The following is a 13,845-nucleotide window of genomic DNA, read 5'->3' on the forward strand; positions in this document are numbered from 1 at the left end:
ATGCATGGCAGCTGTGAAAAAGGCAAACTCTATGCTTGGGATAATTAGGAAAGGAGTTGATAATAAAACTGCAAGGATTGTCATGCCCTTATATAAAGCAGTGGTGCGACCGCACTTGGAGTACTGTGTTCAGTTCTGGTCGCCACATCTCAAAAAGGATATCGAAGAGATAGAAAAAGTGCAGAGAAGGGCAATGAGGATGATTGAGGGACTGGAGCACCTTCCTTATGAGGAGAGGCTGCAGCGTTTGGGACTCTTTAGTTTGGAGAGGAGACATCTGAGGGGGGATATGATTGAAGTCTATAAAATTATGCATGGGGTAGAAAATGTTGACAGAGATAATTTTTTCTCTCTTTCTCACAATACTAGAACCAGGGGGCATTCATTGAAAATGCTGGGGAAGAATTAGGACTAATAAAAGGAAACACTTCTTCACGCAACGTGTGATTGGTGTTTGGAATATGCTGCCACAGGAGGTGGTGATGGCCACTAACCTGGATAGCTTTAAAAAGGGCTTGGACAGATTTATGGAGGAGAAGTCAATCTATGGATACCAATCTTGATCCTCCTTGATCTCAGATTGCAAATGCCTTAGCAGACCAGGTGCTCAGGAGCAGCAGCAGCAGCAGAAGGCCATTGCTTTCACATCCTGCATGTGAGCTCCCAAAGGCACCTGGTGGGCCACTGCGAGTAGCAGAATGCTGGACTAGATGGACTCTGGTCTGATCCAGCAGGCTAGTTCTTATGTTCTTATAAGTGGTTTTTGCAAGTATTTTTCTTAGCCCACCTACAACTTGGCTCATTTTCTTGAGTCTATTCTGTATATCAGATTATATCTTATAATATCATTATAGTACAGTCATAGTAAGAAGAAGAGTTTTGGATTCATACCCCACTCCCTTTCTCTCTTTGTAAGGAGACTCAAAGGGGCTTACAAAACTCCTTTCCCTTCCACTCCCTACAACAGACACCTTCGGAGGTGGTGGGGCTGAGAGAGTTCCAAAGAACTGTGGCTAGTCCAAGGTCACCCAGCAGGAATGTAGACGTGAGGAGACAAACCTAGTTCACCAGATAAGACTCTGCTGGTCATGCGGAGGAGTGGGAAATCAAACCCAGTTTTCCAGATTAGAGTCCATTTTCTCTTAACCACTATACCACACTGGCTTTTCAGGAGAGCAACAGCAGCATTCTCCTCAGCAGTTCAGCCACACACCTTTCTACCTCCAGCACTACAGTTCCTCCTATCCCCCTATCACTTGTTCCCAATATGACCACCAACTCCGGCTACAGTCAGGCAGCCAGTCAGAGTTTGAGTCTCTACTCAACATTCACCTGCATAACCCCATTCAAAGGCAGTACACACCAATTGCAGGCACTACAAAGGTTCCCTTCCATTACTTAGCCCCTTGGAATACTTGGAATAGCCTGACTATACACAACTCACAAGACTTTGAAAGATGGTCAAACTTCCTTAAACTTACCAAAGATATTAAATTAGCGTAAATTGTATACTGGTTTTATACTGTCTGATGTTATGTTGTTAACCTCCCCAAGACTGCAAAGGGAGGGGTGGTATAGAAATTTAATAAATGAAATTAAATAAATGATTATTGTATTGCTGAAAAAAGGAGACAGGTACATGTAGTAGTTACACACAGTAGATGAACAAACCGCTTCCTGTGGCCTCTGCCTCCAGATATATAAAAGTTTCACCCATGGGTCTAACATGTATACCAAAAGTTTATTTTAAGAGTTGGCGATCATATACATTCCCCTTTCAGTCAGAATTCTTCTAATTCATACAATTAATCTAAAATCAATCTGGGTTTATGTGAAAAGAAGTTTCCACCTCTCAAATCTGATTGAGCCATCCAGGCACTTGTCAGCAAGTTATTCTTTCAGCAGTTTTATATGTATGCTGTCATCTAGGGCTAACAAGGAGAAATTACTCCCTGGCAAGCAGAGTCTGACCCTTTAAACATTAAGCAAAAATATTACATATGCAGTGAGCAGTATTCTTTCTGTTTGTACCTAGAAGCCTCCTACTTGTTTTACAAACTCTGAAGTTGTTTGGACCCATTCATCAGTGATCGAGTCAGCAGTTATTTGCCTTTTTCTTTGCTTAGGATGAGTAATTAAGAGTTTATTGAGGAAAGTTGCGTGATGGAAGGAACTGTTTGTATCTTGTTGTGAATGGAGCCAAGCATATTATTTTTGTGTGCAGTTGATTACCAGACTTATCCTGGTCTCAACTTCAGCTGACTTTTATTAGGCATATCAGTAAAAATAAAACAAGATACAGGACAGAGCAGGTGTTAAAACAGGACATAAAACTGGACAAAGCACCTAAGGTTGGTGCAGAAGAAGTGATAAAGCTTCCATTATGTCTTTGACTTGAGCACTTCTAATAAAAATTCAGCGTTTTTTTCAGTTATCCCGCCATCGCTGTTATTCAGCAGGTGAATAGTCTTTGTATGATCCGAACAACTTTTTTTATTCCCTAGAGCCGGGACAAGTAGGAAGAGTCTAGGTAACGCATACCTCAGGCAAGAAAACATAATATGCTCAAGAGTTTCAACAATATCCTGACAGTATGCTCATGTTCTATCTTGAAGTGGAATATTCAGCTGTCGGCCCTTAAGAACGGCAGAGGGGAATGCGTTACATCTAGCTCAAGTGATGATCTATCTGTACCTGGGCTCTAACAGTTGGGATAGATATTTAGCTGTGAAGCTAATTTCAGGATAGATTCCAAAGTGCAAGGGAGAGCAAGATGTCCTGGCTGCACTGAACAGCAATTGGTATTCCTGGTCCAGTAGCCTTCTTTTTAGGGATTGCTAAATTTCATTTGCAGATTGCATAAAAAAGGTTTCTAAGGAGAGACCTAAAGAGGTTATTTTGACCTCTATACATTTCCATCATTCAGAGGATTGCAATTCAGAGAGAGCTAAATGGGTGAGGCTTTCGGCTCAGTATTAAAGCAAAGATGAGTCCAGAATTTTAAAGTTGTCGTCCACGCTCTGGTATCCAACAAGTGCTGTCCTGATTCGAGACACAGAACAGCATATGGAATGCAGTGGGGTACCCCAAAAATCTTGTAAAGAAATTTGGATTGGACTCTCTCTACAGATTTATTCCAAGCTCCAATCCAAAGGGGAACATTGAAGACTTTTGAGGCCGCAGGTATGAATTCATGTCCTTTAGAGAAAAAGAACCACACAACTGCATCAACAGAATTCAGACATCCCCTGATTGCTGCCTCTCTATGGTTTGCCCAATCTGCTCTAAAGTGAAAGTGAATCCCCAGGTATTTAAATATCTTAACTTGTTCTAGGCCAATGCCGTTAAGAAGCCAAGTGCTGGGATTTGGCCTACTTGAAACAACCATTACTTTTGATTTGGCTGTATTTACTTCAAGCAGGTTGTTGGAGCAGTATTCATTAAACTTAGTTAAAAGACGTTTTAGACCAACCTTAGATCTTGATAGCAGAACCACGTCACCTGCATAAAGCAGAATTGGTAACTGTGTGTTGCCCAAAATGGGACAGTGCGAGTGTACTTCCTTGAGAGTGGGTGCTAAGTCATTTAAAAACAAATTGAACAGAACGGGGTTATCCTGGTCTCCTCATTCTTAAACAGTTGTTCAATGAGTTGGCTGATGCATTGCATACAGTCTTCCATTCCTGAGTTCAACCGTTATATTGAAAAGAGAGTCCATAGCTGAATGGCTGCAAGAATTATTGGAATTAAGCTGTAGAGCTGGGGGGGGGGGGGGTTGTCATCTGCAACTGCAAATCTCTGTTTTAAACAAGTCTAGTACATTATATAACATAACTAGAGGCCACTTTGGGGGCGGGGAGACTTTTATACTTGGTCATTTAGGAAGGGGAGAACAAAATAGTTCATTAGGAATTACCTCCACTTGAAAACATAATGCCGGCTTGGAATTCTGGTGGAGTTCTGACGTGTCTAATTGTGTGGCTGCTGGCTTGGTTTTGGGTGGCAGCATGTGTGGAGGAGTCCGACGTGGATGTAGGCTGTGCAGCGGAGTACAGCGGAGTATGGAGCTGGGGTTGGAGCACCCAGTGATGTGGCGAAGCCATTCTGAGTGGGAGTCGGAGTGGATTCATCCCAGAGCAGAGGTATGTAGGCTTGTCGGCGTCTTGGCTCCATTGTTCCTCCTGGGTTCGCTGGAGCGACTTGGGGGTGCAGAGAAAGCACACTGTGGAAACTACAGTCATGACAGCTTGTCAGGGGTTGCTCGAGAGGAGCTGTTGTGCAGTAAAACTATTTATTTATTTATTTATTATTTGAATTTATTATTTGAATTTATGTAGCGTATGTGACACTGTGGGAGCCAAGAGTACCGAAATCTGTAGCCTTCCTGGATTTGTTGCCAGAGTTACGACCTTTGCTCTGGATTTTGTTTGCACTGCCACAGTGGAGAAGGATACAACTCTCAGGGATGCAGCAAGCAGCAGACATTGCAAACCTTGGAGATTAGTTGACGGGTTCTCCATTCCCCAAGGAGGGTGGCAGCCTCCTTGAAGGGGGGGTGCAAGAAGGACTTGGACAGCTTCATCTAGCCTTGCTTCCACTTTCTGGCACGCAATTTAGAATAGCTATAGTGGAAGCTAGAGGTTAGTTAGGAATTGCTTTTTTAGGCTGAGAATAGTATAGGTCAGGGGTAGGGAACCTTTAACACTCAAAGAGCCATTTGGATCCGTTTTCCATGGGAAAAGAAACACTTGGAGCCGCAAATAATTTTTGACATTTAAAATAATGATAACACTGTATATATTGGGATTTTTTTTACCTTTTACTCTGCTCATTCTGAGAAGTGCATGGATGTGTCCACCCTGCTGCCTGCAGGGCGGGCAAGGATGGGGCCAGTGGCTCGGCCTCGCCGGCCGCCGGGAAAGCACCCACTCCACTCCAATGGGGCAGGCGAGAGGGGAAGCCCACAGCGCAGCCCAGCCGGCTGCAGGCAGTTGGTGCACCCGCCCTGCTGCCTGTAGGGTGGGCAAGGATGGGGCCAGCGGCTTGGCTCATGGAGCCGCAGTGCAAGGGCAGAAGAGCCGCATGCGGCTCTAGAGCCGCAGGTTCCCTACCCCTGGTATAGGTGTACTAGTTTTCGGGCCTCATCCCCATTCTTACCTCCGTCCTATCCTTAGATCTGAAGGCTGTGGGCAAGGGATTTGGGCAAGGTCCATCAATAATAAGACCATGGTCCTCAGGGATTTACTTGAGGATCATCAGGTGGATCTGGCACGTATCACTGAGCCCTGGATTAAGGAAGGTGAGATGGTTGCATTGAGTACTCTCGCTCCCCCCTGGTTTCGTGTGCTTCCACCAGGATCGAACCGAGGGGAGGGCAATATTTTCCCGAGATTACATCCAGTTTCGGGCAGTCCTAGTCCATCCAATTTCTGGAATAGAGTGTGTGGGCCTGGTGCAGGAAACTGGGGAGAGGTTGGTTGTCTTCTTGGTGTACCAGTCACCTAGCATACCAGCAGACAGTCTAGCCTGGCTGCTTGATGTCTCGGGGTGAGCTTTGCAGTTCCCTTGGCTTATTGTTCTCGGGGACTTCAATGTCCATGCTGATCCACCGTCCTGTTCAGTGACCAGTGACCTAGTGTCATCCATGGGGATGCTAGGCCTCTCCCTTGTCAGCTCTGGTCCCACGCAACAGGCTGGGCATACTCTGGATTTGGTTTTTTGTGCCAAGGTTAATATGGTCTTATCCTCTGGTATTAGAATTCCATGGTCTGACCATTATGCCCTGAGGGTTCTGGTGAAGTTGTCATCTAGCCCGTCTAGGTGATGAGCATATTTTAGCCCGCCCAAGGAGACTAATGGATTCAGTTGGTTTCCAGAATGCTCTGAGGGATCCCAAACCCACTGGCACACTCGAGGAGCGTGTTGATGACTGGTACTCCAAATTGTCAGATGCCATCGAGGATCTTGCTCCCTGCTGACCTCTGCGTCCCATGCTAGACAGGCCCCCTGGTATACCAGGGAGTTGCATTCTATGAAACAAGCAGACGTTTTGAGAGCATGTGGCTGAAAAATTGTGGTGCCGACAACCACTTATAGGACGCTTATGAATGCCTATGAGCTGTTGATGAAGAGGAGAAAAAAAGAGTATTTCGCTTCTTCTATTGCGGCCGCAAACTCTCACCCAGCACAATTGTTTTCTATAATTAGACAATTGACAAACCTCAATGTAGGTTCCAATCCTATTGGATTGGCTATGGGCTGTGAAGCTTTTTTGAGCTTTTTTGTGGATAAAATCTCATCACTCCACCACAACTGTCTGACCATGATTGATACAATTAGGGAACTAGAAGCCCCTTGCCTGTCTTTGGATTCAGTTTTGGACCATGTGATGAAGTTGTCCTGTAACTGTATTAGAAAAGTCACACTGGCTTGTTAAAAACTTTTGATCCTCAGAGAAACCAAACTGGCCAGCCAAATGGCTTAGATCAAAAGATTGTTTAGAAGTGCATGGCAGGAAGGAAGTTTTCCTAACAGGTAAAGGAACAAAGGTAAATTAATTCAAGCATGGACTGAGCAAGAGGATGCACCTCTTAGCTGGAGGTCCAAACAGAAACATAATGGGAACATGCTTGGCTGAGAAATCTCTGTAATAGGAATTTGTTTACCTTCTTTGTTCTCAATTTTACAATAAAATCTTTGAGAATTCAGCGGTTTGGAGTATTTGGAGAAGAGAAACAATGACAGAAATGCAGGATTAAACCTCCCTAATCCTGGCTATTTGTGTTAGACCATTTCTCTCTACTCTCACAGGCTGATGTTGACAGGGTTGTGACTGCTGTTCGACCTATGACCTGCTTCCTGGATCTATGCCCTTCCTGGCTGGTCAAAGATAGCCTAGAGCAGTGGTGGCGAACCTATGGCACTCCAGATGTTCATGGACTACAATTCCCATCAGCCCCTGTCAGCATGGCCAATTGGTCATGCTGGCAGGGGCTGATGGGAATTGTACTTCATGAATATCTGGAGTGTCATAGGTTCGCCACCACGGGCCTAGAGGGATTGCGTGGCCACCTGTTGGATATTGTCAACCCCTCCCTCAAGCAAGGAGAATTTCCAGGTCAGCTGAAGGAGGCAGTGGTTTGCCCACTCTTGAAAAGACCAACTTTAGATTTGGGTGAACTGGCCAATTACTGCCCAGTTTCGAACTGTTCGTTTCTGGGCAAGGTAATTGAGAGAGTGGTGTTGGAGCAGCAACATACTTTTCTGAATGATACATGGCTTTGGATCCCTTCTAGTCTGGTTTCCGTGCTGGGTTCGGGACAGAGACAGTGCTTGTTGCTGTCACAGATCAGCTCCACCTGCAACTTGATAGAGGCAGGTCAGCGCTGCTGGTTAAATCTTTGAGCTAGTTCAAATGTTGTCATGGGTATCTTTTGACCCACCGCTTTGCTGACATCAGAATTCGGGACATGGCTTTGGCTTGGATGTCCTGTTTTCTCCTGGGTCGGGGACAGCATGTGGCATGTGGGGGTAGGACCTCTCAGTGGAGGCCCACAGGGAGAGCTTCTATCCCTGCTGTTGTTTAATATCTACATGTGCCCCGTTGCTCAACTTGTGCAGAGCTTTGGGCTGAGTTGTCAGCAATATGCTGATGACGCTCAGCTCATTCTGTTGATGGTGGGCAGGCCGCTCTCCACCCAACTGCTCTACAGCATTGTTTGGTATCAGTCGCTGGTTAGTTGAAGCAGAGTTGATTGAGATTAAATCCTACAAAGATGGAGGTCCTGTGGGTCAGCTGCAGGGAGAAGCCTGAGAAGTTTCAGCTGCTTCAGTGTGTGTGTGTGTGTGTGTGTCTCTGCGTGTGCGTGTGCGTGCACGTGCGCAAGTGTCTGTCTGGCTATGTGTCTACCTGTCTATTAAAAGATGAAGAAGAAAAGTTTGGATTTATACCATGTTTTTCTCAATTGTAAGGAGTCTCAAGGCTTCTTCCTTTCCTCTTTCCCACAACAGATACCTTGTGAGGTAGGTGGGGCTGAGAGAGTTTTTAGAGAACCATGACTAGCCCAGGCATGCCAGCAGCAGGCCCAGATTAAGTTTGACTGATGCCATAAGCCATTGCTTTCACCTCCTGCATGTGAGCTCCCAAAGGCACCTGGTGGGCCACTGCGACTAGATGGACTCTGGTCTGATCCAGCAGGCTAGTTCTTATGTTCTTAAGTACTCAAAATTCATTTGGCGTAACAAAGAGACAAGACATCGAGTCAGTCTTGTTGCATTGTTATTCTCTTGGGATTTTTGAGATGCTTCATCTATGAAAATGAACGTTCAGTTATGCAATTTTTGACCATCCATGTTCAAAATATATGCAAGCCAATGTGTACATTTGGAAAAGCATGCTCAATATTGTCTTTAACAAAAAAAATTTAAAGTTCAGCATGACTGAATATAGTTTTCACAGTTTTTCCTGCGTTGACTTTAGGGTGAACATATGTGTGAAACTGCTGAATCTCCACAGATAAAGTAGTGTTTAAGTCATCTGTGCAAACATCAATTAGCTTTTGGCAGCACTGTGAGTACCTGTCAGTTTCAGCAGATGAGGAGGAAGTTGCATCATTTGGGAGGCCACTTGGAACATCAGTTAGACAAGAAAATCTGTCTGCTATTTCACTGTATTCCTCTTTTCATCTGCCTTTCTCGTTTGTCAACATTTGTTTGAAAAGTGGTGATACAAGCTTTTCTCTAGCACTCAGATTTACTTCTGGTGCATCTCCATCACTGGGTACTTTCTTTCTTATACATTTGCGAGTTTAAGCTGACTTGTAATCTACATATGGTAGCATCTCATTTGCAAGCGCGTCACAACTTTCAAATTAATCTCTTGATGTATGCAGCTGGTCAGCTAACGATTCCAGATCTGCATGTTTGCAAGTTCGCATCTTCATTTTGCAGAACTTGACTTGCTCTAGTAAACTTTTTGCAAAAAAATAGGTTACAAAATCTCATTCCAATAGGTCAGCATGAAAACAAATTCTTGCATCTTATTTGCAGTATTCTCTTCTTCTCTTCTGATGTCTCCTTTTTGTGACTGGTCTTCAGCCAAACATTCTAAAACTTCCAAATGGGAAAGGATTAATACCGTTGACAAAATCACACAATACCATTAATTAAATATAAAATGAAACCATTTACTGAGCCAAAAATATATAGGTAATTTTGTTGCAGAAATGTAAATTGTAAATAATTATATGTAAATAACATGTACTAAATACTAACTTAACTGTGGAAAAGGCACATCTTAATGTGGCTTATAATAGTTACAAAATACATAGAGTATGAAACTTTATAAATATTTTTCATCAACCAATGTCCGGGCGCGAGCCCCAGCGCGGCGCCTGGACTTGACACGGAGCTGGAGGCGGCCGCAACGATGGCCGCTTCCCGAGGGGAGGCAGCGCTGTGCCAGCTGGCCGGGACGAGCGGCTTGCCGAGCGGCCCCGTCAATCTGCCGCCTCTCCACCTCGGCAAGATGCTGCCTACCTGATCCAGCGACTCACTGCCTTGGGATCCAGACGGGCCGCCAATCCACCAGCCCATCTATCCTCCGTCCCGTCAACCCTCCGATCCTCCACCATGGACATGCAACGCAGAGGGAGTGAGGGGGTGGGGCCCTGAGCCCGGCCGGGCTCACCCATCCCCAGCTGAGGAGAATGAAGAGGATCAAGGAGGACGACAGCTGGGTCGTGGCAGGGAATTGAGAGGGGGAAAAGGATATAAGGGGGTGGGAAAGGAAGTTCTGGGGCATTGGCTGGGAGAAGAGGGTGGAAGGGAGAGCTGGAAAGAGGCAGGAGAAGGAGGGTGCGTGTGCAAAGAGGCAGAGCAGGGGAAGGGTCATACAGACCAGCTGTGCGGTGAAACAAGCTGGGGGACACGTGGAGAGCCCTATTTCTGTGAGGGAAGGGGGACTGGTGGAAACCCTAGGAGGCTGCCTCACCCCCACTCAGTGAAGTAACAGAGCGAGGGAAGAGGACAGGGTACGGGAGAGTGTCAGGGCGCGCCCATATCTAGGTGCCCTGTGGGCGAGACTGTTTAGAACAGGGGTAGGGAACCTGCGGCTCTCCAGATGTTCAGGAACTACAATTCCCATCAGCCTCTGTCAGCATGGCCAATTGGCCATGCTGGTAGGGAAACTGATAGAGTGTGAATTGCTGGTCCCTGAGCATCAGGCTTACAGAGCCTGGTTTAAAGGCTATCGGCTGGGGAGGACAACCCCAGAGTCAGGGAAGGTGGGACGGCACGTTACGCCCAAGGGAGCAGGTGGCCAATTTGTGGGGCAGGCATACAACCAATATTACAAAAATAATTTTGCTCCAGGCTCAGACACTCCAAGTATGAACTTACGGAAGCCTTGCTGATGTTCTGCAAAACATGGGTTTTCCAAAGCTGTCAGGGTAACATGTGCTATTGGCAGTGGCACCTTCTCTTTTTTCTTGATGGTGTTTATAGAAATAGAAACAGCAAGTCAACCTGCCTGTTTGGAAACTGTACATGCCTCCTTTCCAGAGAGTGTGGTTATGATGATTAAAAAAATTAAACTGATCAAGTAAATCATTAAAGGCCTGCAGTTGTGTGTGTGTATACACATGTGGACATACATTATTACGCTTTTGCTTAAAAAAACCCTAGCCATGATAACATTTGAACTAGCTCAAAGTTATTACTTTAAGCTCTGTATCTATAACAAGGAGAGAAAGCCTATTAACCAGTCCAGTCAGTTACGAGACCCTCACCAGTCCTAAATGACTTAACTGTTGTTCGTGAACATCAATAAAATGAGATATTATACATGTGCAAGACTCTGTGGGAGTTGATGGGCTGGCTGTGTAACATACAAGAAAACGAGGAGGCAAGCTTGGAAAAGTGGATTCAGCTGAATCACCAGTATTCTCTGTTTTTACTACAATGCTGTGGGGCCATTCTACTTTTGGGTAAGGTGCCCAAGATACTGCTAGAATTGCTTTGCCTGAAAGGTAGTGCTTACAGGCCAACATTCTCTGGTTACTTCAAGGATTGTGAGGTTATCCATTTCTCCCCAGTTGCTGTGTTCCCCAGCTAGTTGTGGGATACATCACATGCCTTATGCACTTTAGATCTTCACATGTCATGCATTCATTGTGGATCTTTTTCCTAATACAGTAACCTGTGCAGACATCCTTTTTAAAAAAATTCACCCCGATTCTCACTGTAAATATTCAACAGATAATTGGTTCGTGTTGCAAGTTATTCCTCCCCACTGATGCTTCCCTGTTTTTGTTCAGTACTTGCCATGTGTTGTTATTGGATTCATGACCATGTGAGATGTTGGTGGAGGAGTGGGGCAGCCACTGGGACCATTGCTGCTTTTGTACCTTGGCAAGATCCTTCTGTAAATGTATTCATATGGATCTTTACATCTAGTATGATTTCAAGCAGCCATACTTCAGCATGTACATTACTGAAACATGTATGAATAAGACAAGATCACCCATCAGACACTGTAAAGAAAGCAGTCATGGAAGATGCACAACCAAGGAATAACAATATGATTCAGCAGATTGTCTTGAAACAAAGTGGTCTGTAAAATAAGAGGCTAAATGGCAGAATAATCCAGCAAGCACTACTCCCAGTTTCTAACCAGTAGATTAGCAATAAAGCCCATTATGGAAAACAAAACAACAGGCTCTAGAAAACGGTTGGTGACTGTGTGGCAGGGAGCCAGGATCTCTCCAAATTAGTCATCAATGTTGAAAGATTTCTTTGTATACAGTGTTTCTTTGCAAAGATTTTGTCAGAATCAGGAAGTAATTTGAATTGCTCTGGATCATGGACAATTTGACCTTTTATATCTGCAAAGCATCGGACTCTTGACAATGCAACATAAAGTTGTCCAAGATAGCCCAAAAGTCAAAGATAGCATTGAATGCTCAGCCATTTGGTTTTTATCTGCAGACAGGTGAAAGCCACGTGGGTCTGTCCCCAGGTCTCTTCTACTCCCTTCAAAGTGGGGCAGAGTGGAGGCTTCCCCAGCTGACTCCACCTGGCTTTGCTCACCCTCTTCACCCTTCAGGCATTTAGCAATGTTTTCTGGAGCAATGTAGCCTACAATAATAGCATCACTTTGGGGGAGAAAAGGCACATGGTTCAGTCAAGTTGTGGACAGCAATACTGTAAATCCATTGGCAGTGGCACACCATCCTGTTTGTAAACAAACCACTAGAACCAACAGCCTCGGTTCTTCAAGACACAAGGGCTGATGGGAATTGTAGTGCATTACCATCCAGAAGGGCCAGACCCCTGTGCCTCCTGGATGGTAATGCAGTACAATTCCCAGTAATCTCTGCGACTTGAATAACTCAGGGTTGCAATTGCACATGCTCAGTCAGGTCTTCCAAAGTCGGGGCTGATGAGCATCCAGGAGACATGAGGGTCTGACCCTCCTGGAAGCTACACTTCCTATCAGCCCCACTTTAAAAAGTGAGTCACCTGAAACACGCTGGGCTTTTATATAGTGGATGCCATATCCCACAAAAGAAAATGATCTTGCAGGAAGTAATTTCTTGGAGCCAAAATGAAAAGCATATCTTCTGTTTAGAGAATTATGTAATGATCGTTCTACCCATCTGCCATTATTCAAGAAAATGTCATAATAGATATTGGCTTAGTAAATTATGTGTGATGATGTGTGTATACAGACATCACCCTCACTTTTAAAGTGCAATCCTAAAGAAAGTTACTCCAATCTAAGCCCACTGAAATGAATGGGCTTAGATTGGAGTAACTCTCCTAATGATTGCACTATAAGTCTCCTTTTTTATATTTTAGAATTCTGCTGGTGGGAAAATGTGAGTTATTAATCTGTAGACTTTCTCCCCAAATTTCTAGTTTGTTTTCATTGCAAGCAAATATTTTTAGACTTTTGCTTACCCAGGGAAATGGAATAGTTCAATTAAGTGCAGCAGACTAAAGAAAAATCATAGGGTTTGACTGGATGCCTCTGAGGATAAAAATATACATTTTCTTTGTTTTCTATTTGAATTAACTGTTCATGAATATTCAGCCCCACAGAGCTGGGAAATAACTCACTATATGAATATTCTAGTTTGCCTGTTCAGTCAGTTGCCTTGGGAAGGAGAAACTCATAAAGCCCTTGATGGTGTTAGAGAGCTTGATAGTGTTACCACCTGTGACTGAAATAGAGGAATGCATTTTTTTTCTGAGTAGAGGGATGCCTGAGTAGAGGGATGCATTTTTTTTCTGGATTGCTGATTGTGTGAACAGACCCCTAAACTGTTGTTTATACAATCCAGTTCCCATTTTGAACAAGATGTATGGTGTGTATTATCTCACAGCTATTAAAAATGAAATATTCCTGTAATATATAGACTTCGTATTTGTGACTGTTTTGCATCATATTTTTTACTTATCCAGTGAAACATGCCAGCTCTAAAATGCCAGCTTTAATGAAGTGAAAGGAGGGGGTGGTGGTGGTGGTAGGGAGCATCGTGTATCAGTGCTGAATGTTTAAATCCCTTTGTTGTGTCTTGTTTTGAAATACTCATATAAATCACCTCTTTTTGTTGGGATTTAGATGAAATATGGTGTGTGTTTAATATTCCTTGCTTGCAAATAGCAAAAGCAATTCAGCAAGTTTATTTTTGGCAGTCCCTGGAAAAAAAATCCTCCCCTCCCTGCCTTGCCCTCCTCCATCTTTCTCCTGAGTTCCACAGGGATTCGATTAATAGAGGAATATGCATACTGCCCTGCAGCTGGCTTCATTTTTTACTGTCTTCATGAACTGACATTGCTGAT

At 44.3% G+C, this 13,845-nt stretch overlaps 1 protein-coding gene across 7 annotated transcripts in view; it reads left to right on the top strand.

The window, feature by feature from the left end:
• Positions 1 to 13,845, top strand: part of SIPA1L1 (signal induced proliferation associated 1 like 1) — a 184,530-nt gene that overhangs the window by 129,486 nt on the left and 41,199 nt on the right. The gene's annotated exons all lie outside the window — the stretch shown is intronic.

Source organism: Sphaerodactylus townsendi, linkage group LG02 (genome assembly GCF_021028975.2).
Source record: "Sphaerodactylus townsendi isolate TG3544 linkage group LG02, MPM_Stown_v2.3, whole genome shotgun sequence".
NCBI lineage: Eukaryota > Metazoa > Chordata > Lepidosauria > Squamata > Sphaerodactylidae > Sphaerodactylus > Sphaerodactylus townsendi.